The 22,956-nt window shown below is 40.2% G+C and overlaps 1 protein-coding gene across 1 annotated transcript in view; it reads left to right on the top strand.

Moving 5' to 3' along the window:
• Nucleotides 1-22,956, top strand: part of TENM3 (teneurin transmembrane protein 3) — a 189,061-nt gene that overhangs the window by 27,374 nt on the left and 138,731 nt on the right. The window contains exon 2 of the mRNA XM_063310483.1: nucleotides 11,501-11,738. The gene's annotated coding sequence lies outside the window, so the exon portion shown is untranslated. The remainder of the gene's footprint in view (nucleotides 1-11,500; nucleotides 11,739-22,956) is intronic.

Below are 22,956 nucleotides of genomic sequence, written 5' to 3'. Positions count from 1 at the left end.
ATGCTTGGCTACATGATCAAGAAGACCAGGAGTACATACCCCCCCCCTCCGGAAAATGAGGTTGGAGGCTAAGATCAAGGCAACTTGGAGAGAAGTTAGTCAGCTGGTGGAACTACAGAAGGGTGTGGAGATTAAGGATAAAACTTGGCTACTGAAAAAATACAAGGGCCTGACTCCATATGAAGCCCTAGAGGCTACTAAACAAAGGCTCACAGCACTGGCTACCAGGCTAAGGAGATACACTAGAGAAGCAGAGGCCAAGAAGATAAATGCCCTGTTCTCCAAAGAACCATCCAAGGTGTACTCCCAACTGCAGTGCAACAACACAGTAACAGCAGAACCACCAACAGCAGAAACTGAACAGTACTGGAAGAACATGCGGGAGAAAGAGAAAATATATAACATCAGTGCAAAGTGGCTGTAGGACCTGAGAGCAGACCACAGAAATCTCCCAGAGCAAGAACCAGTCACCATCACAGTAGCAGACATCCAACAGCGGGTTAAGAACATGAAGAGCTGGACAGCACCTGGCCCGGACATGATCTACACCTAATGGCTAAACAAACTTACAGCAGTGCATGAATGCCTAGCAGCACAGATGAACCAACAGCTAGCAGCAAGATCCCACCCAGACTGGCTAACACAAGGTAGGACAGTGCTAATCATGAAAGAACCCAACAAGGGAACAGCACTGCCAATAACCTGCCTCCACACAACATGGGAAGTCCTATCAGGCATCATAGCTACCATGCTGCAGGTCATATAGGCCAGTACATGAGCACAGCTCAGAAGGGCATTGGGAACAACACCAGTTGCACATAGATAGAGTAGTTGCCTGAGACTCAAAGTCTAGACAGGCCAATCTGAGCACAGCCTGGATTGACTACAGGAAAGCCTATGACTCAATGCCACATACATGGATCTGTGAATGCCTGGCACTATACAAAGTCAACAGGACACTCAGGACCTTCCTCGAGAACTCAATGGGACTGTGGAAGACAACACTGGAAGTCAACTCAAGGCAGCTTGCACAAGTGGCCAAGTGTGGCATATACCAAGGTGATGCACTGTCCCCACTGCTGTTCTGCATGGGCTTGAACCCCCTCAGCCAGATTATCACAAGAACTGGATATGGATACAAGTTCAAGAGTGGAACTGCTGTCAGCCACCTTCTCCACATGGATGACATCAAGCTGTATGCTAAAAGTGAACAAGACATCGACTCACTGATCCACCTGACACGGATTTACAGTGAGGACATTGGGATGTCATTTGGACTGGAGAAGTGTGGCGGAATGGTAGTAAAGAGAGGGAAGGTAGTTAAGACTGATGGGGTGGAACTCCCAGCGGGCCACATAGCAGACATACAGACCAGCTACAAGTACCTTGGTATCCCCAAGACACATGGGAACCACGATGAGGAGGCAAGGAAGACAGCAACAACCAAGTACCACCAAAGGATAAGACAGGTCCTAAAGAGCCAGCTCAATGGGAAGAACAAGATCCATACCATCAACATATATGCCCTGCCAGTCATCAGATGCCCTGCCAGTATAGTGAGCTGGCCAAAGGAGGACATGGAGGCTGCTTATGTGAAGACCTGGAAGCTCCTCACAATGTACGAAGGCTTCCACCCCAAGTCCAACACCCAGAGACTGTACACCAGCTGAAAAGAGGGCAGGGTCTGGTGAGCATCCAAGCCACTGTCCTGGATGAGACCCAGAGCATCCAAGAGTACATCAGTAAGATGGCACCTAAAGATGAGTTGTTGAGAGAATGCCTGAGGCAGCAGCAGACATGGAAGGAAGATCAAGCAGAGGAAGTGCCATGGCAAGACAAGACCCTGCATGGGATGTACCATTGACAGATAGCTGAGGTGGCTGACCTTAGGAAATCCTACCAGTGGCTGGAAAGGGCTGGACTAAGAGACAGCACTGAGGCACTGATCATAGCAACACAAGAACAGGCACTAAGCACCAGATCCATAGAAGCAGAGGTCTACCACACTAAACAGGACCCGAGGTGCAGACTGTGCAGAGGGGCCTCAGAGACAGTCCAATGCATAGTGGCAGGGTGTAAGATGCAGGCAGGAACAGCATACACTGATTGGTACAACCAAGTAGCTGGCATTGTGTACAGGAACATCTGCACAGTGTATGGGCTAGACCCTCCCAAGTCCAGATGGGAGATTCTACAGAAGGTTGTGGAGAATAACAGGGCTAAGATCCTGTGGGACTTCCAGATCCAGACAGACAGGCAGGTACTGGCCAATCAACTGGACATCGTGGTAATAGACAAGGACCAGAAGACAGCTGTGGTCATAGATAATAGCAGTGCCAATTGACAACAACATCAGGAAGAAGGAGTATGAGAAGCTGGAGAAGAACCAGGGCCTGAAGGAGGAACTAGAGAGGACATGAAAAGTGAAGGCCAAAGTGGTCCCAGTGGTGGTAGAGGCACTTGAGGCTGTGAACGCCAAGCTGGGAGAGTGGCTCCAGCAGATCCCAGGAACAACATCAGAGCTCTCTGTCCAGAAGAGTGCAGTGCTAGGAACAGCTAAAATACTGCTCAGAACCCTCAAACTCCCAGGCCTCTGGTAGAGGACCTGAGGTTGAGGAAGACATACCACCCACATGGGTGAGAAGGGAATTTTTATTTTAGATAAATGTTGAGCAAGGGTTTTTTTCCTTTAAAAACATTTTGAGTAATTTATTCACCTAACCGCATTTTAGTTTAAAAGGAGAGAAGCAAGAGCCATATTCTCTCATGTATATGGACACGTTAGTCAGGAAGAACGCCAACTGTCGTGGGTCTCCATCGAATTTAACTTGTATGTCCTTTGGGGCTGCGCCCTGTGTCGTCCCGCTGGGTAGCACTTTTCCCCCATCTCCTTGGCTTTCTGGGTGGGCCCCATTCCGCCTGCGCCTCACTGGGGACTCGAAATCCTGGGTTGGGGTTAGGGTACACCGTCTTCCCTGCGCATCTGGCGACTCCGCCCTGGACAGCTGAGTTGAGATTTCTGCCAAGGGGTACGCCATGGTCTCCAGGGTTCTCGATACCTGCTGCAACACCACTTCCATGGCAGACATCCTTACTTCCAAATTCTGCATTTCTTGTGGGGTTCCATTTGGGTCTGGGAAGGTTCCATGTGACCCCGGACTCCGCACTCTTACTTGCACCTCCACAGGTGGAGGAGGTCTTCCCTCTTCTTCTCTGGCACCGATCTGGGAAGGTCCTACCTGTTGTTCTTTGATTATAACTCTCGGCATCTGAGGTTCTCTCACGAAATTGAGGGAGTGGAGGGCACTTTCTAACTCTGTCTGGTTGAGCCGTGTTTCCACCTTGCACTCGCTGTCTGCGCTCCCCGAACTCTCCTCTGTCTCAATTTTTTTTTCTTCCACTTTGGCATACAGCACTGTCCTCTCTGATGACGGTACAGGCGATGGCTGCTTAGCCCAGAACTTTCCGTGTTTAGGCATGCTTCGTCAACTCTCAGCTGATTGCTTGCTCAGGAAGAGTTTTCGAAATTATGGATTCGCAGTTTAATGTCAGCACCTGATCATTCAAGCATTCACACATGCACAGTCAAGAGGCTGGGTCTCCTTTAACTGTTTTAATGAAGCGTAATGAACGGTACAGAAGGCAAGCTGCGAATAAAGATTTCCCGCTCAAACCTAATTTAAAACTACATCCCCTTAGTTAGTTCCCTTTCCCATGAATCTTGTCACTCCCCCTCCCATCCAGATGGTATTCCTGGCATATCGAAACCCCACGTCCTTGATGTGCTCCATAGCCATAATAAACCACTTTACACTCCAACTTCACACCCCCTCCCATCTGGCAACATGAGAGAATGAAATGATAGGAGATGCCCTGATAAGGGTTTCTGTGAAACCTTTGATCGGGGGATCTGACAGAAATATGACCAAGCCTGATGTGCAGTTACATAAGAAGTTGTATTATGAACAGGAAAACGTTCTGCATTTAAAAAAATGTCTGGATTTCCCTTTATATTGTTGAGTTCTGAAAAAAAATTCAGAAGCAAAACAAGTTTATTAAACTTGCATTCTTTCCTTTTCTCATTTTCAGTAAAATATTTTAATTTTAAATAATACCTATGTATTGTCTTTCCCCAAATAACTCTCCATTGAGTCTTGGTATTATTTATTTATTTAAAACATTATCTCCCCTCAAAGGTTGGTTAGGTTTTTTTTTAATAGTTGATTTCAATAGAAATAAGTTTTACAAGTAAGTCAACAATAGACATGAGTAAATTTCAGGGCTTTTGCTGAAATCATCAGGTTGGGAGTTAACTGCCTTTTCCACATGCTGTAATCATCATGAATATCTCCACAGGGTAGTGTATTGGCCCCAACCCTTTTCAATATTTACACCAATGATCAGCCGCTTCCTGCAGGCACTAACAACTATATATACTCTGATGATCAAGCAATGGCTGTAAAGGGAAAAATATTTGAGGAGGTAGAACAACGCCTAACTGAAGCCCTGGAAGAGCTGGATTGGTACTATCATGATAACCACCTAAGGCCAAACCCAGCAAAAACTCTGTTATGTTCCTTCCATCTTCGCAATAAGCAGGCTCCTAGGAAGCTGCAAATTACACAGAAAGGAGTTTTATTGGAGTATACTTAGGGGTTACTTTAGATAGGGCCCTAACATAAACAGCACTGTATCAATACTAAATTGAAGGTCAGTGGAAGAAATAACATTCTCAGGAAATTAACAAGTTCACCTTGGGGTACCAAACCAAAGGTCCTTAAAACAACAGCATTAGCCCTTTGCTACTCTGCAGGTGAATACACCTGCCCAGTTTGGTATAAATCAGCACATTCTGGGAAAGTAGACATTGCTTTGCATGAACCTAGCAAAAGTATTACTGGATGTCTGAAACCTACCTCTCTAGATAAGATCTACCACCTAGCCGGCATTGCCCCACCTGCTGTCTGTAGAGAAGAAGCAGCATATAGAGAGAAGCTTAAATCATCAATATCAAGACTACACCCTCTGTATGGCCTACAACCAGCTTCTCAGAGATTAAAATCCAGGAAAAGTTTCCTTAGGTCGATGGAAGATTTTGATTAATTCAAAAGTAGAGTGGACCTATGGAAAGCTACAAAGAACCAACACTGGATGGAACCAGCAAAGGAGCTGGCACCTGGGACTGGTGAAAGTTGGGAAGTATGGAAATCATTGAACAGACTGCACAAGGGCATAACAAGATCCAGATATACTCTGAACAAATGGGGCTATCAGGTGGCCTCTGCCCTTTGTGACTGTGGAGACATGCAGACAATACATATGTACACTTGTTCTTTGTGCCCTGATCAATGCACATTTGAAGACCTCATGACAGCGTGACAGAACCCAATTAAAGTTGCCAGTTTCTGGGCAAGATCTGTTTAACTTTTATATATTCTAACTTTTATATTTTAAATTTTAAATTCTATGTTTTACAGCATGTCTTATTTTAATTGTGATGCTTCTGACACAAAAATAAATCAGCATACTTGCTACCTTTCTAATATAGTACCTTTTGTCACAAGCAATTTCTTTTTCTAGGTAATAATAATTCTCAATTTTGTAGCATATTTGAAGAAAAAACCAAAATAATCTGCCACTGTAAATATTGTAATAATTATTTATTTTATTTATTATTAGATTTATATTACCGCCCCTCTCCCCCAATGGGGAACTCTCTCAAATACAGTGATGTTTTGTAATTTGTTAGCATGTAAGAAATTGAATTACTGACTAGATTCTTGTGAAGGTTCCATGATTTCAAAAAAGACCATATACAGTAATATCTCACATAGTTAACAGTTATAGGAATCACCAAATTCAATATAAAGATTCCCAAGAACAAAACAAGCACTTGCTATGAAACTGTTTTATGCAGACTGGATAATGGTTTGTTCAGTTCATTACATTCTAGTGTATTCTACAGACTAAAAAATAACCAGAACACCGGGGGCTATTATAATTTTCTTTTTTTCCTTGAACAATTCTGTGGAGGATGGCATAGTGGTTCTGATCCCAATGTTATAGTTAGCTTGAAAATCAACTTCAATAAAGTCAGTGAAATCATACATCAGAACAGAAAGCCCTTGAGAAGACCTAGTCCTCAGTACAACCTTAACAATTTTAGACCCCAGCTATGTTCTGGTGTTAGATTCAGTTCTGTATTGATTGGAGAAGAGAAAGCAGACAGACTACTAGATTCGGAATCAAAATCCAGGCTAAACCAATGCCAAAATCCCCGATACAACTTTAATGCACTTATTTTCTGCATCAGATATTTAGAAGGATACTCAAGAGCAGAGCAAAACTGAAGTCATGTGTTCTGACAAGTGTCAGGCAGTGATCAGGTGCCCAGGCAACTGGTTATTTTAGATCCAGAGACAATAAGCCCACCAATGAATAAAGAGATTTTAAGCTTTATTATTAACTTAAGCAAACAGATTTAAACAGAAACACAGTTTAGGAAAATTAAACAGAAGCATAAAAAGCATAGTATAAAGAAAAAAACATAATATACCAAGCAAGATGATACCCAATCTCTCATAGGCTGTCAGGAGCCCCTTAATAACGACAGCGGAGATACCCCAGGGCAGCTCAATTTCCATAGCACCCAGCACTCAGGTCCGTGCAGAAGCTCCCAAACTCAAAAGGCAATCCTCAGGTTTTTATCAAGAGTCTGGCCCTAAAATCTTGTGACCCTGTTTCCATGGTACAGAGGCTGCAGGATCTGACCTTGACTGCGTAGTTCCCAAGGTCTAGGGCAGCTGTTTATGAGCCTGGGAAGCTATACAGGTAAGCTAGTGCTTAACAAAAACAATCTTGGAGATTTTTCTTCTCCCCTTTCAAGGAAGAGTGAAAAACAAGCAGGTTAAACATAGCATGTATTCTAAACTTCTATATTCTTAATATGAAGGAGAAATTAAAACATGTCACTTAAACTCGAAATACAGTTGTTTTCCACGTTGCCACTACATGTTGCATGGATTTTGGCTGAAATTCAGTGACCATTTATTGATCAATAGGAGGCTCACTGAATGAAGAGAATTACAGATCCCTTAGATTTATTACTGTATAATGCAACTATAGAGTTTGTTCATTCAGGAGTAGTATGTAATCCACATACAGTTACATGACAACAAATGGGTAATCTGGGCATACTGACTGTAGATGTAGTTCAAAGGTATTTATTTAATGGACAACCACTAGTTTTGAAGACTGAAAGTAATTTTAAGTCTTTACCTTGGTACCCCCCACACACCAACTGACGAGTTCAAAAAGTGCAGCTGAGGGCTGTATGTGGCCTATCAGCATTACTTTCGTTACAATGGTCCTCCAGTGTGGATGGGGCCAAAGGTTGGGACCCTAAGTTTGCAATTGCAGTGTTTAAGGAGCTTTGCAAATGCTTAAAGCATCCATTCCTCCACCCCTCTGAAATTCCTGAAATCCCTCCCCAAACATCCTGATCCTTAGTATGTCACACCAAGCATGGTGTGGCCCTTGAGCTGATGAAAGTTGCTCACTCCTATTCTATACCAGTCCTCTGTTTCTAAGTCTATAGGATTTACTGCCAACATCTAAGTGTACTTCTGTCTAGTTCATGTCACTGAAACTAGTACATTTTATGTGGCCTTTTCAGATATTAAAGAGTATCATACTTTTCCACTATTAAGTTAGATCTAGAGCCACTTTCATGAGCACATGATACGAAAAATGATGTCATGCTATCAGTGGAGGAAGGGATAGCTATGGATAAGTGATTTTGATTTGTCCATTGGTAATATAATAAGCTTGAGCTGTATATTTTGCTACTAAAGATGGTAGAAGTTTTGTCAACTTAAAAGTATTTTCAGCACTTCCGCAACTACATTATCCATAACACTGACAGTCTATAGATTGTGAAGAACGATTTCTTTTGCTGTAGTATTGTTGCTGGCAAATATACAGTAGACACATTACTGTGATTAATTACTTCAAGATTCCTGACAAGAAGAAATAATAAATACATATATACTTTTATGTGGACAACCATGGATTTTGAAGACTTACAGTAATTTAAATCTCCCCCCACCCCCCATTCAAGAGTACAAAAAGTGCATCCCAGGACTATATGTGGTCTGCCAGCATTACATTTGTTACTGCTACCACCTTGCTAAGAACTAGCTTCAATTAATATTGAAAATTGCTCAAAGTATAGTTAGCTACATCATTGCTCATCAGTTAATTATCAGCTCATCAGTTTTCATAGAAAGCATTGTTGTGAAATGTCTCTAGTGAAGATAATTTTTACAGTGGAATAATACATTTTTCACTAGCTTATACTTCAGTTTTGGTTAATGATATTGTTGAACTATTTTTAACTAGTGTGTAGCAAACATATGATATATTTTATATTTTGAATGCATAAATAATTTATTTTTCCCTGCCCTATATAAATTAATGTAGTTGTACACTTCTGTAATCCTTCAGTTTCTTGAATCTGTGCCTTTTTCCAATCATTCACTGTAGCTGTTGTCTTGAAATCATTTAGGCTGGATATTTTTTCCCTTTATTTAGCATCAAAATGGAACTGTCAGCCAAAAACCTGGAATGCATTTGGCCACAGCCCCTTCAGAATCACTCAACAACTGACTGACAGTTCACTAAGATTGAAAAGAATCCTTCACATGTATCAATTAGACCTGCCGAAACCTGGCTTTGAAAGGCACTCCAGCATCCCTAATAGCTGTATGGAATGAATAGGCTTTGACACTTGTGGCTTGCCCCATCATTGCAGCAAAGTGACAGGAAAAACTACACCTTCTGAATATTTGTCTGCCACACCGTTATGAAAGGCATAGAAATTGACCACCCTAGGCTCAAGTGTAAAAACTGCTTACATAGCCTTTGCCAATTGTCCATTATTTGTACCTTGGAAGACTGAAATATTCAAATAAAAATCTTGAATCACTAATGTAAAATTACCTTTAGAATCCCAACAGTAGGACAACAAGTATCGCAGAAATAGATGCTAACCCAATGTAACATTTCCCATGTTAAAGGGCCACTGATGTGGAGCACAATTCTGGAGCTATTCCAGATACAGGACCTTTACAGAAAGAAGAGGCATCAATGTTGATCCATTGCCAAGATTACTGGATGCTTTTCAGCATGATTATATTTGATTGTGTAAGGCCTGCTTGCCTTTTCTTCTTTAATAACCACTCTCATTCTCACTTGGAGTTTTCAGCAATACTGTATCTGGCCCAATAGTAACATACAAAACAGAGCTCATTTTTGTAGAAAAATAGCTCTATTTTTGCATTACCTCAATGTAATTATTAGGAATATACATGCTTTGAAAATAATGTGGAAGAAGTGCTTCCCACCCTGCACAAGTGCATCTAGAACACTTCTCTATGGTTAAAATAGCCCAACTTTTTCAGCTTCCATGGAATCTCTCCAAATTGAATCCAGTATGATTTTTAAGCAGCACCACCTTTTTCTGGCTTGTGAAAAAGTCTGAAAAAAATTGGGCTACTTTAATTAATAGTAGAGGGATGTTGCACCTGTGCCAAGTTTTGCACTTTTGTCAGAATCATTCTGTTAAGCTACACAATAAAGATACTGTTCACTGTGATTTATTTTTACAGTAGCCGTAGGCCTAGTTGCACACTGACCTATTTCAAAGCAAACCCTGCTGAATTCAGCAGCATAGAAGTTTGATTAGCAATAATAAATAAGTAAATCAGAGGAATATAGGACTGTGCTATTGGCTTCCTTAATTGGGAATTTATAGTTGCCATATTGGGAGTTCTATCTGTCTCATCCCCCTCTTCCCTATTAAATAAAGTAATGAGTAACAGGATTCCTTTCACCTCCTTTGTATCACTGGTGCTTTTGTTGTTTCAAAGGGGTGGGGGATGTGGTCTTGAAATGCTTGGATACTCTACTATAAAACGGTACTGTGTAAATATCCAAGATTTTATTAAACAGAACTGTGCACTAAGCAAACAGACATGTTAAGTATGAATAGTGCATAGCAAAAATATTGGTCTGTTCTTCAATCAGGAGGCAGAATTAGTATTCTATATATAGAGAAGATGTGGTTTCCTGTTGTGCAACTGATCATTTTATATATATTTTCATATAATGATGAAAGTTAATTCTCTGCTGACTGATAATTAACTTCTAATCTAAATCAGATAGTTTTAAGTAGATTCTTTTTAAAAGCTGTTGAGCTGTTGTGAGCTTTAGTCCTTTAAATTATCCTGAAGCCCTAAAGCTTTCTATACTGATTTTAATCACATGCACCAACACCCACTGGCGTTGATAAGGGCAAAGCTGATTAATTGTATGCTACCTGAATAATAACACTTTCTTCATATGCTTTTGTTGAAATATTTCTAAGCCAAAGTCCAAGAAAAGCTTGAGGATGTTTTACATTTTTAACCTTGCTCATGCCTAAACTGTGAATACTTGTTTGCCAGTTCACACTGATGTTAATCTAAAACAATTAAGTGAGAACCAATTTGATACCTACTAAAATCTATAAGAAAAAATACCCTTTATAAATAAGACAGAAACATACCTTAAAGAATGGCCAGGTCTATAATGTCTGCCATGTGTTTCTGTAATATATGCAAGGTAAAAAAAATCCTCTTAAATATAGAATATAAGGTATTTTGAAATTAATGCTAGTTATTGTGCTTTGGATTATTTTTTATTGTTGCTGAGAGTCACAACATCTTTATACCATTGTTGTGATGACAAGATTCTCTGATTACCTGTGACTCGCTTTGAAACATAGTTATATCACATAGTGTGAAATTGGAAAATCTGTTCTGTATGTGTTCTAATGGATGTAACGGTCATTAAGTATATGAGTCTTCTGACGTTGTAATCAGATGTGATTCAGTCTGTTAAATATCCATGAAGCAACATCTGCTTCACAGAGTGACCTTCTGCTAGAGAATAGTTAGCATCTATTAGCAGATCATAGTGCAGATCTGCCTGATTTGAAAGGCACTAAACTAGGATAATCTCCTGCTGTTTAGCAGCAAAATTGCAATAATTTATTGCAGTAAAATAAAGCTTCTCTTTCTCTTTTTAAACGACTCTTCATTACATAATTATAGGGCTTATATGCAAAAACTTTATATTCTGTTGAAATTACCTGTTTAATTTCAGAATTGGCTTTTTAAAAAAAAATCTCAGATAATGTTAGGGGATCTGTCATGTGATTTTCTGTAGGTGTTGATAAGAGTCCTTAAAAATTGAAATAAATTAAAACCAAAAGTAGTTGTACCATCTGCTGTATATTAATTAGATCTTTGCCTATCAAGGGTAAACTTTTAAAGAATGTAATTGAAGCCAACTAATAGATTATATGCTAATATTTTAGGGAATGGACTATTAGTTTGTGCTTTAGGTCTAGCAAAGGTAAGGATGATCTATAACAAACTTTAATTTTCTTTCTTCTCAGAGCAACCTCCAAATAACCAAGGCCAGTCGACCCTGCAACCTTTGCCACCTTCTCATAAGCAGCATTCAGCACAGCATCACCCATCTATCACCTCCCTTAACAGAAATTCACTGACAAATAGGAGGAACCAGAGTCCGGCCCCGCCGGCTGCTTTGCCCGCCGAGCTGCAAACCACACCCGAGTCGGTCCAGCTGCAGGACAGCTGGGTCCTTGGCAGTAATGTGCCACTGGAAAGCAGGTAATCCTTTAGGACCTTTAAGACTATAGTTATGCTCAACATACTAGAAACCTGGAATTTGTGCTTCCCTTGTTCTTTTAGCACAGCTGGAATTTTAATTTAGCATAGCCAAGTTCAGTGCTGTCACCTTGTCCCAAAGCTGACATTTGAATTTAACTCTTCCCATATATACAGGGTTCACACATAACACTAAGCCATTATGTAGTGTATTCGATTTGGGGTTAGCATACTGTATGAACTCAGATATAATGGTAGTTTTAGCGCTGTGGAGGAATGTACACCTGACCTTGGGAATGGTGAAGGAAGGAGTAAGCTATTAAGGGGGGACTTTCAGAAAATATTATTCAATCCAGAGAAAGAGGAAAGCGTAAGAAAGAAACTCAAAATAACTTTGCCTTGAATTTATTTAGTATAAGATGGGGCAGAGAGAAAACCTGACAGGCTGTCAAGATTCTGTTATTCCACTGTACAAAAATAAAGAACATTCCTGCAGTCCCTGCTGTGCCTGTTTCTTGACCTTGCCTGTCTTGAAGGGTTTAGCACAATGTATGAGTCAGGCCACTCTCTATGAAGTCACTGTATTGTAATTATCTGGAAACATGTAATGTCTACTTTTTTTTTTCTGGGCTAATATGCTGGTCTAATAGTCAGACAGCTTAGTTATCATTAAGAATTCTTCATCTTTGGTAAATAAGAATTAGAGCAGTAGTGGTGCTCTTAAAGAAGATTGTATGTCTTTTAGCAACATAGATACTCTCTGCTTTTCCAATTTTGCATATGGTGCTTATTTCTGCTTCTCCTTTGCTTTGTGTTTGGAGGCATTCTTTTGTTCTGTGACCTTTCATTTTGCTTTGATTACCACTACAGCAACAAAAAGTTTGTGGGACGTTAAAGGCTAACAATTTATTATTTATTTAAGCTTTATCACAATCCACTCATAAGATGCATGGAGTCTAGTCTTGAGAAGTGAGTATTATAAAACAACTGTTGAGTGGGGGGTAAAATAGAAGAGGGGAAACAGTGAAGGAGAAGTGAGAGAATTGCTTTACATAATGACCATAAACAAAGCATTACATAATTGATAGTATGTATTTTGGGACACTGCAATGGACATACAAGAACCAGCTTATACAGAAAATACATTGACTGCCTTATAAGAAGAAAGGTGAGGTACAAATCATATAAATAAAATAAGTATATGCTCCCAGTTCTTATCTAGAACATATCAAACAATCCATTGTTTACAATTAAGCCTTATACAACAAACATACCTATTTGGACAGTCTATCAAAGACCCACCAAGGGACTTAGCCCGTGCTTTTCTCAGACTACAAACCTATTCAATTAAGTTTAAAAAAAAAGATAAACCAAGCCAGGAATAATCTACTTAGAAGAGAAACTGGAAAGAGAAAACAACAAAACGCTATTTGTTGCCATAGAGCAGCCAAGTAAAACCACTCAACTATATCAGCAATATTCTTCAGCCGTAGAATGTATAATTTATAATGCTTTCTCAAATACTGAAACCCTAAAGTTTTCTACCTTTTGATTTTTTCATTAATGTTATTTATTCTCCCTGTTGCCATCACAACAGATTTGGTTCTGCCTTAATGACATTTGTTTAATTAAACAAACTTACATAGCTGCCCAACTACCAAAATGATTGGTAGATTTCCCATTTTTTTCTAGTTCATTTGAGGAAATAGGTTAGCTCCTGAGTAACTTTTTCCTGCAGTGAGTATCCTTCAGAGACTTTTTCCGTTGATCAGTTTGTTCAGTAAATCACTTAAGATGCTCAATGGATAAATGAATCAAAACAATCCAGGAGCTGGTGTCTCTACAGGATCCCAAGCATCACTGCTGTGCTGCCCACAGATTTGAGAACTATTTGCCTAGGTAGCAAAGTCATAACTAGCACCCTAAAGGGCAGTGTAAACACTTGATGATCCAGTGACAGCCCAAACTGAGAAAAGGCACTTAGACCCCAGCAGATGGATAATGCACAAGGTGTCCACTCTGTGAATAAGGCCTGTAAACTATTACCTCCATTTTCACCAAAACCTCAAATATGGATGTAGGATCTCCCAGACGTGATGTGAGTGTTCCTGAGACAGAACACCAGTAAATGGATCAGAACACCCAAACTGCCAACAGTTGGTATCAGAGGTGGTTGCACAGTGGGCCTTAGTCATTGGGAGATGGATCTCCACTTGAAAGCCAATCTTTCAGCAAAGCCTTTCTTGGGAAAGAATCTGTTGGGAGAGGTAGTTAGATCAGATAAGAAGAAATCCTTGCCTGCAGGCCCAAGGAGGAAAGAAAACATATATAACAGAAATCCTGCATCATTTTTTTCATACGTAACAGTAAAATCCCTACCTTTTTTCAGCCTGCTAGAAGACAAAAAAACACATCAGAGATGCCCCTTTCTGTGGGTCCCATCCCCAACAACCAAAGCACTCACCAACAGTCAATCTAAGGAGGCAAGAATCAAGGTACATTTTGCTTAGCATGATGCCATTATCTCCCAGGTGGCTGTGCACCTCAGAAATTCTGGCATACCTGAAGAAACACCTGCCAGAACAGATGGGCTTGAGAAATGACTCAGAGGGAATATGCACTAGAATTCACAAGACTGCATGTTCACAAGAGCTCACAAAAAAGTAAAATCCATCCAAGAACAAACATAAATATTTCATGATAAAGGGGACAATAAATACCAGAAGGGGCATACCCAGTAAAGGTCTTCTGCATGTGTTTTTTCTGTTACTTGTACTGTGAAAATGAAGATCCTGAACCTTGGGCCCTGGGAATAAATTCTTCAGGCCTCTCTGTGCTAAGCCTGATAATTTTAATTGTCAAGGGCATCTGAAGGTTTTATTTAAGTAAGCTGCAGTTGATATCTAAGACCCCATGTTCACTTTTGACTGTTGGCTGTTTTTATACTTATTTTTAAATATATAACTTGGGTCTATAGAGTCCTTATTAATACCCTTATCTTCAGGTTATGACTAGATGCCACTTACAGCAATTACTTTGAGATGGGCACCCATTTCAACTGTCTAAAGAAATAAATATTTCGAATTAATTTACTGTTCTATGCGTTATTGTAGATTAGTAGGTGTATCGACCATGCTATTTTCTTCTCTGCAGAATGAATAAATGCTGTCTTCATTCTCTTTCTCTCTCTCTCGATAAACTTGCTGATTTGCTTGAACTTTTAGATTTGTCTAAACTAATTTTCCCCATAACTTTTTAAAATGTAGAGATATAAATTTCCAGAAAACTTAAAAGAATGGGGATAATGTTTTTCTGGGAATTTGAAAAAAATCAGTATTTTGAGAAGACTTGAAATACATGCAATACTTATTTTTAGAAATACTTACTTAGGAAAAACTCCACCCACATCTAGATCAAAAGTCAACAAGAGGAAGCAAGTCTATGAACAAGGAGAACTGAGTCCTTCCTTCTTTTCTGAAAATTGTCACTGCCTGTGGAAGAAGAAATGCATTTTGTCTTTCCACTGAGAGTTATATTGCACAGCTTGTCCTAAAGTAGTTTAATGATTAGAGGCTGCAACTGTTGTTTCTTTTCCATTTTAAGTATAATTTAAAATAATAGGAAATATTGATTAGTCCTTTTAAAAGAAGGGAAGAGTTTTGAAAAAAAAATATTCCTTATATCTCAAGTGAGGTACTAGTATTAATTTAACTTTTCCCAGGTAGTGAGTCAGCAATGGGTACAGTCTAAAAAGCAAGCAAGTGTGTAGCACCTCTCTAATTGGGTGGCCTTATAAATCTAACATATTATTGGTTAAACAGAAACAACAACAAACAAAACTTTAGAGCAGTTCCTAGGTATGGAACATAATCATGGATCTTTTAGACATAGTATGACTAAGTCTGATGTATTATTTATCCTTTATTTCACCATAATACAGCAGATTGGATTGACGTTGTCACAGATTGGTCAGAAAAATCAGAGATGGGCCATTCAGAGTTTCAGTCTGGAAAGCAGTAATCCAATGTATGTTACAAGTTATGATACGACCTAGTATTTGAGGTGAACAGCCCATTTGATATATAGAGTTTAATAGGACTTAACGAACACTTGGAACACATATTTGACACCTCTAGTCTGTGAGTTGCACTAGTTATTAGTTGGTTTCTGGGTGTAGTTCAAGGTGCTGATTATCATACATAGAGGTCTACATGGCTTGGGACCTAGTTATTATGGAAGCACCTTTCTCCAATTTTGTCTATCCATCCTGTAAGATAAGAGAGAGTGGGCGTGCTTTGAGTCCCTTTAGTTAAACAACACCATCATATGGGTTTCTAGAAGCATGCCTTCTTTGACACAGCTCCTGCTGTATGAAATACCATTTACCCAGATGTCTGTTCGACCCATCTCTCTGTTTTAGAAAAGCATTGAAAACCTGGCTTTTCAAACAGGCCATTGACTGAGGCATTTTGTAATCCTCCTGAGGGTTGAGGTTGAAATTATTTTTTATGTACCCCCCCAAAGCTTCATTTATTTTCTGTATTCGTTTTAATTGAGTTATTAAGCTACAAATGTCTGATTGGGTGGGCTTATAAATGTAATATATTATTATGTATTATTATTACATGTCCTCAGAACCTGCTCCAGTACTACAGCGATTGAAAGGATTAAAAAAAAAAGACATAACCAGAATCTGAGATCATGGTTTATAGTTAAGTTTCTTATCTTAGACACGGCTCTAGAAGCTGTCCAAATGCACACTGGAAGTTATTAAACAGTTACTGTTTTTCCCCTTCTAGCCTCTGGACATAAACACAGGAGGCCTCTGGGTAGCAGGAATACAGGAGGCCATTAAAGTTCATTAATTATGAATTTGACTTAGTTTATCAATATGAGAACAAGTCAGAGCAAACCTTACGTTTTTCTGCTAACCCCATGTTCTAATATTATCAAGGAGATTAAAAGCTTTCATTATCATTTTTATTAATTGCAGTGTGTTGTATTATCCAATCCCAACAAATTGTGGTTAATCTTAATTGTGGTTTCCTTAAAATAAACAAGCTTAATTATTAATATTGTTGGGTTTAGACACAAGTCTGAGCTTATGTCGAAAATGGAAGCCAAAGTTTCCAGTTTCCTTACAGGTTCAACAGGTTCCTTACAGGTTCAACAGGTTCCTTGCAGGCACAACACTCGCAAAACAGGCAGCTGCTTTAAAAATTCAAAGAGTGGTGCTTTGTTCATGCTTAGACATGTTGTGAAAGATTTTAAAATCTTTGGACAGCCCTGCTCGAATGCAGTTACAGCTATGACAATATGGTAATGATGCTGACCACAGATTACAGAATAAATAACTAGTAGTTTCCTATTTATCCTCTCCCAAGGTTTCATGACTCTTTGAAGTATCTTTAGAGGAGTTTATCATCAGAAAAAACACGAAAGGCAAAATGACCAAAATGCTGAATTTGTTTGTTTGTTTTCTATAGCTGCCCATCTCAGACCAGTGACTCTAACAATAATAAAAAACAGTTAAAACAATACCGGAAATTAAATATAAATACAACCAAGAGATATTAAAATCCATCAGTGTCAGCACAATCATGAAACGGGGCTATGCTACATGAATTCTTTCAGAAAGGAGTGCAAACGTAGAACCAAGTTCCTAATTCTTTATTACAAAATTATAAACGCGTAGTTCCTTTCTGACACCAGAGCATAATAGCTGGGTGTCTTTAAGAAAGGGGTTTCAGAAAACGAGTCTCTGGAGGACAGAACCAAAATACCCATGAAGTTTGACAGGCATTATATAAATCAGTACAAAACCTATTACTATATGAAGGTCTATTAGAAATTCCCTTTCTCTTGTTTAATTTATTCTACAAAACAATTAACACTTAATTGGTACAGTGAATTGATTATATTTTATTTGGTATAAGGGACAATTTGTTTTTTTTTTTACTAAGAATTTTATTAAGTTTCAACCAAAGATAAAAGCTACAGAAAAACAAAAAAACTACAAAGGGAAAAAAACTATATAAGTGTGAAAACACAATTTTTTTTTCAAAGTTACAAAAAGAGGTGACTTCCAACTTTTAACAGGAAGGATATACAAAAATCTCCATAATCAATCCCTCAATATTAAACCAAAATCACATTATTTCTATAAATCATTCCATCTTTGTAAAATCACTGAATACAGTTACTCCCTTCCCTTATATTAAAAGAAAAAAATATGTAAACCTGCTAAACAACTTCCCCCACCAGATAACATTTATTTAATTATTTCCTTCCTGCTACTACTCTATACATTTCTGTCTACTATAATAAAAATCAAACTAAAAAACTTATAAATTGTCTGCCATTATACTTGATAATAGAACAATTTTAATAATCATGTTATACCTAAAACCATCCAAATAGAAATTTATTTTGTTGTTATACTTTAATCTTAATCCAAATCATTAAAGATAAATGAAATCAGCCAAACCCTGAAAGCAATCCAGATAAATATTCATAAACTCTTATCCCACTTCAAAATAAACCAGAGTATTTACATATCCCCACAATGCATACAGATCTTTTTTCTTACAAAAATCGAACAGCCCAACTTCCCCCCTCAAAAACTCCGACTTCTCTTCAGGAGACCTCTCACACATAATAACCCCTTCTTTTCTTTGGCACTCCACCAGAAGATCAATTTCACTTGTGGCTTGCAACCCGCGCTCTCAAATTTCTCCAACTCGACTATCCAGTCTTCATCCAGCATTTCAACAGAAATCCTGGTCTCACTCTTAGAAAAAACATTTCTGTTGCTGTTAAATTCCTCAGTTCCATCCACGACATCCCCAACCAGATGACACATTTTAGACCTCATATTTTCCACAGTGTCCTGATTGTCTTGCATAAAAACTTAGAAAAAAATGTATTTAAAATCTTCTTGGAAGCCAGAGAAAATCTGTTTAAAATCCTCCATGTCTCAAGCAGTAGATTATGGCACCCTCAGGAGCTTAACCAGCAAAAGTCAAAGATATGGAAGAGTTCCAGAATGTGTTTACACAAGCAAAAGTGAAATATGCAGACAGTTCTCTAGGGAAAGTAAAAGCAGAAAGCTGAAGGTTCAAATCAGCCAATTCAACATGTAGGGAAATACCAGTATCTTCAAATTTAGTACAAAAATAACAGGAAGAAAATTACTTACTCTCAGTCCTCCTTAATATTTAGAGGGAAATGAAGTCCAAAACTTAGAATTTTTAAAAAGTAATCCCAAAAATACTGATAAGCAAGAGAACCAGCTTCTCCTTGCTGTAGAAAGCCTTTCTTAGGGTGAACGTACTTAAAAGAAATATAAATTGGATGATTTAGAAATGGGGTGGCTGATCTTAGCGTCCCTTTAAGGCTACAGGGCGCCTTGGAAAATGGTGACGTCCTCGCCTCCCAGCTAAGCTCTTAACAGTCGAACACGAAATGCTGTTTGCTACCTTCTGGCTACAAGCCGCCCTCTGGGGGACAGATGGGGTAATTCCTGGTGTTTTCCTTTTTCCAGAAGACGCGCAGGCACAGCTGTTCAGTCCACCATGTCCCCACCCGATGTTCGGTATAAGGGACAATTTGTGATAGTTCTCAGTGCTCTTTGAGAGTAGACAATGTTCAGGGCAGTTTACTAATGTTAAAATGTTTCCTTTCATTAGATTCTGCAGTAGTTACCTAGAAACATGACATTGTATTCAATTATCTTTTAATTTTATTTCTTGCAAGGAGGAAAGTATTTAAATAATCAATGGTAGGCCAATATTTCAGCACATTGAATTGTTTAATTAGCAAGCTAATAGTTACAAGAAAGTGAAACTTGCTTGTGAAAAGTTTGGAAGCCATAAAAACTTGATGAAGTAATATATGCTTTTATTGGTGTGATTTCAAATGAACCTCTTGAAAATATATTAATCTAAAGGCAGGATTGCATCCATTTATTGAAGGCTAATTCTCGACAGGAGTATAATGCAGTTGAATAGTATATAAACATTTAGAATGCTAATATTAATGGAAAGGAAGAGAGGGTTATACTAGTCAGACTGAGCCTCCTGACATCCCTTGCCTGTCCCAGCTGGGGAGTTCTAGTTCTACTACCCAAGACTTCTCCCTTCAGCCCACTCTTAAGAAAAAAAGAAAAGGTTCTATGGTGTTTTACAACCAAAGGGTGGAAATAAAGAAATTAAGAAAAGTTGTTCCAGTACTGTAACACAAGAGGTAAGTATTTCAGCACATTGAATTGTTTAGCTGTGCAGTTTTAATGAAAAATAACCTTATATAACCAATGAAGCAAATTCTATATATTAAAAAATTAGAGCTTAGGGGAAAACTGAAATAGAGGAAAAACAACAATCACACAGAAAGAATTCCAAAAGATATCAGTACAGTAACCCTAGCTAAGCTAGTTTATTTTATTTATTTTATTTATTTATAAATTTATTCACCGCCCATCTCTTCCCAACAGGGGGACTCTGGGCGGCTTACAATAAAACAAGATTAAAATATAAAACCATTAGAATTAAAAATACAATAAAAATATAAATATAATAAAATCTACATGGCGAAGAGATCTTAATCAGACCTTCAGTGTGGTAGGTCCCTCCGGATCACTTCATGGTGCTAGCCATTCCCAGGTGTAATTATTTGCCCTCCCATTCCAAGCCTGCCTACAAAACCAGGTCTTTAATCTTTTGCTGAAGTCCAGGAGCGAGGGGGCTTGTCTCACCTCTGGTGGAAGGATGTTCCAAAGGGCGGGAGCTACAGCAGAGAAGGCACGCTTCCGAGACCCCGCTAGATGGAATTCTTTTATAGATGGGGCCCGTAACATGCCCTCCCTGCATGACCGGATGGGGCGGGTCGATGTAATAGGGATGAGACGATCCCTCAGATATCCTGGTCCCATGCCATGTAGGTCTTTAAAAGTGATAACCAACACCTTGAATTGGACCCGGAAGCAAACTGGGACCCAGTGCAGCTCACGCAACAAAGGTGTTATGTGTGCAAATCTTGGAGCACCCAAGATTGTCCACGCGGCCACATTCTGGACCAGCTGTAGCTTCCAGATATTTTTCAAGGGTAGCCCCATGTAGAACGCATTACAGTAATCTATATGGGAGATAACCAGGGCATGAGCGACTGTTCGGAGGGCCTCTCGGTCCAGGAAAGGGCGTAACTGGCGCACAACACGAAGTTGTGCAAAGGCCCTCTTGGCCACAACTGCCACCTGCTCTTCGAGCAGGAGTTGTGAGTCCAAGAGGACCCCCAAGTTACACACTGGATCTGTCTGGGGCAGTGCGACCCCATCCAGCACTAAAGATGACAAATTTCTGGGACACGAGGTGCCGTTAATCCACAGCCACTCCGTCTTACTAGGGTTCAGTCGAAGCCTGTTGTTCCCCATCCAGGCCCCCACAGCCCCCAGACACTCGGAAAGGGTGGTCACGGCATCACTTACTTCACCCGGGATGGAGATGTACAATTGAATATCATCAGCATACTGATACTACCTCATCCCATGGTGACAAATGATCTCACCCAGCGGTTTCACGTAGATGTTAAAAAGGAGATGGAAGAGTACTGATCCCTGCAGCACCCCACAAAGAAGGGGCTGTGGGGCCGATCTCTCCTCCCCTATCAACACTGACTGGGACCGGCCCTGGAAGAAGGAGGTGAACCAGTGCAAGACTACACAGCCCACCCCCAACTCTCTGAGCCGACCCAAAAGGATACCATGGTCGATGATATCGAAAGCCGCTGAGAGGTCAAGAAGAGCCAGGATGGATGCACTGCCTCCATCCCGCTCCTGCCAGAGATCATAAGTGTGACCAATGCCATTTCCATCCCATAACCTGGTCTGAAACCTGACTAAAAGGGGTCTAGATAATCCATTTCATCCAGGATCCTCTGGAGTTGCAACGCCACCACTTTCTCAACCACTTTCCCCAAAAAGGGGAGGTGGGAGACTGGGCAAAAATTATCCAGTATGCTGGGGTCCAGTGATGGTTTCTTGAGGAGGGGGTGCTCCAGCACCTCCTTGAAGGCTACCAGAAATATCCCCTCTCTCAAGGATGCATTTTTCATCGCCTGGACCCAACCACATGTCCCCTCCCAAGCTGCCTTCACCAGCCAGGGGGGGCATGGATCTAATTGGCAAGTGGTGGTGTTTACAGTCCGGAGGATCCTGTCCGCTTCCTCAGGCCCAACAGGATCAAACTGTTCCCAGATAACAAGGCAAGAACGTTCCCCGGGTGTCTCCCCAGATAACTGCCTCATACTCAGAGTCCAACTTGGAGCGGATCTGAGCGATTTTATCCTGCAGATGCCTGGAAAACTCCTCAGCTCAGCCCTGAAGATGGATCTCTAGGTCCCCTTTCCCCAGAAGGGATCGGGTAATCTTGAACAGGGCCGCCAGGCGGCATTCTGCGGGTGCAATAAGAGCGGAGAAATACTGGCATTTCGCTGCTCTTACCGCCACAAGGTAGGCCTTAATAGCCGCTCTAGCTTGTGTTCGGTCAGATTCGGTCTTTGTCTTCCTCCAGCGGCTCTCTAGGCATCTCTTAGTCCTCTTCAGAACCCTCAGCTCCTCTGTGAACCACAGGGAGTGTTGGGTTCGATGGGATAAGAGAGGCCGCACAGGGGCGATCCTGTCCAAGGCCCCGGCTGCCTCCCTATTCCAGGTGGCAGCTAGGGCCTCCGCTGGACTGTGCAGCAGATCCCTGGGTATAACCCCCAGCTCCCTCTGAAACCCTGCTGGGTCCATTAATCACCGGGGGCAGACCAATCGAATAGGTCCTGCCTCTCTGCGGAGGAGGGTGGGTAGTTACGTACTATCTGATGTCCACTGCAAGGAAAATAGAGATCATATGGCAATCCTTCATCTTTCCTCCTGGTTTTGAACTTTTCTTTCCTCAGACTGCTGTTTTGTTTTGTTTTGTTTTGTTTTGTTTTTTGTTTTGTTTTGTAGAATGTGGTAGGTAAGAGTAAGCTAGCTGCTTTGGACCAAACAACAGCCAGCCTCCCCCAATCAAGGATAATGCTTCATCTCTGAAGTTATGGGTCTAGTCACTGAATTAAATTTACCTTGAGGCTAAACCCACCTTGCTAACAACTTTTGGCAGAATTATAAAGGCGTAGTATGGTATTCACCTGTTCTGCTTTTATAGAAATGGGATTACAGAGAAGATGCTGTTTTGAG

The sequence above is a fragment of the Candoia aspera genome, chromosome 8, assembly GCF_035149785.1.
Source record: "Candoia aspera isolate rCanAsp1 chromosome 8, rCanAsp1.hap2, whole genome shotgun sequence".
Lineage (NCBI taxonomy): Eukaryota > Metazoa > Chordata > Lepidosauria > Squamata > Boidae > Candoia > Candoia aspera.
Note: the sequence above shows the minus strand (reverse complement) of the source record. Positions and strands in the feature narration are given on the sequence as shown.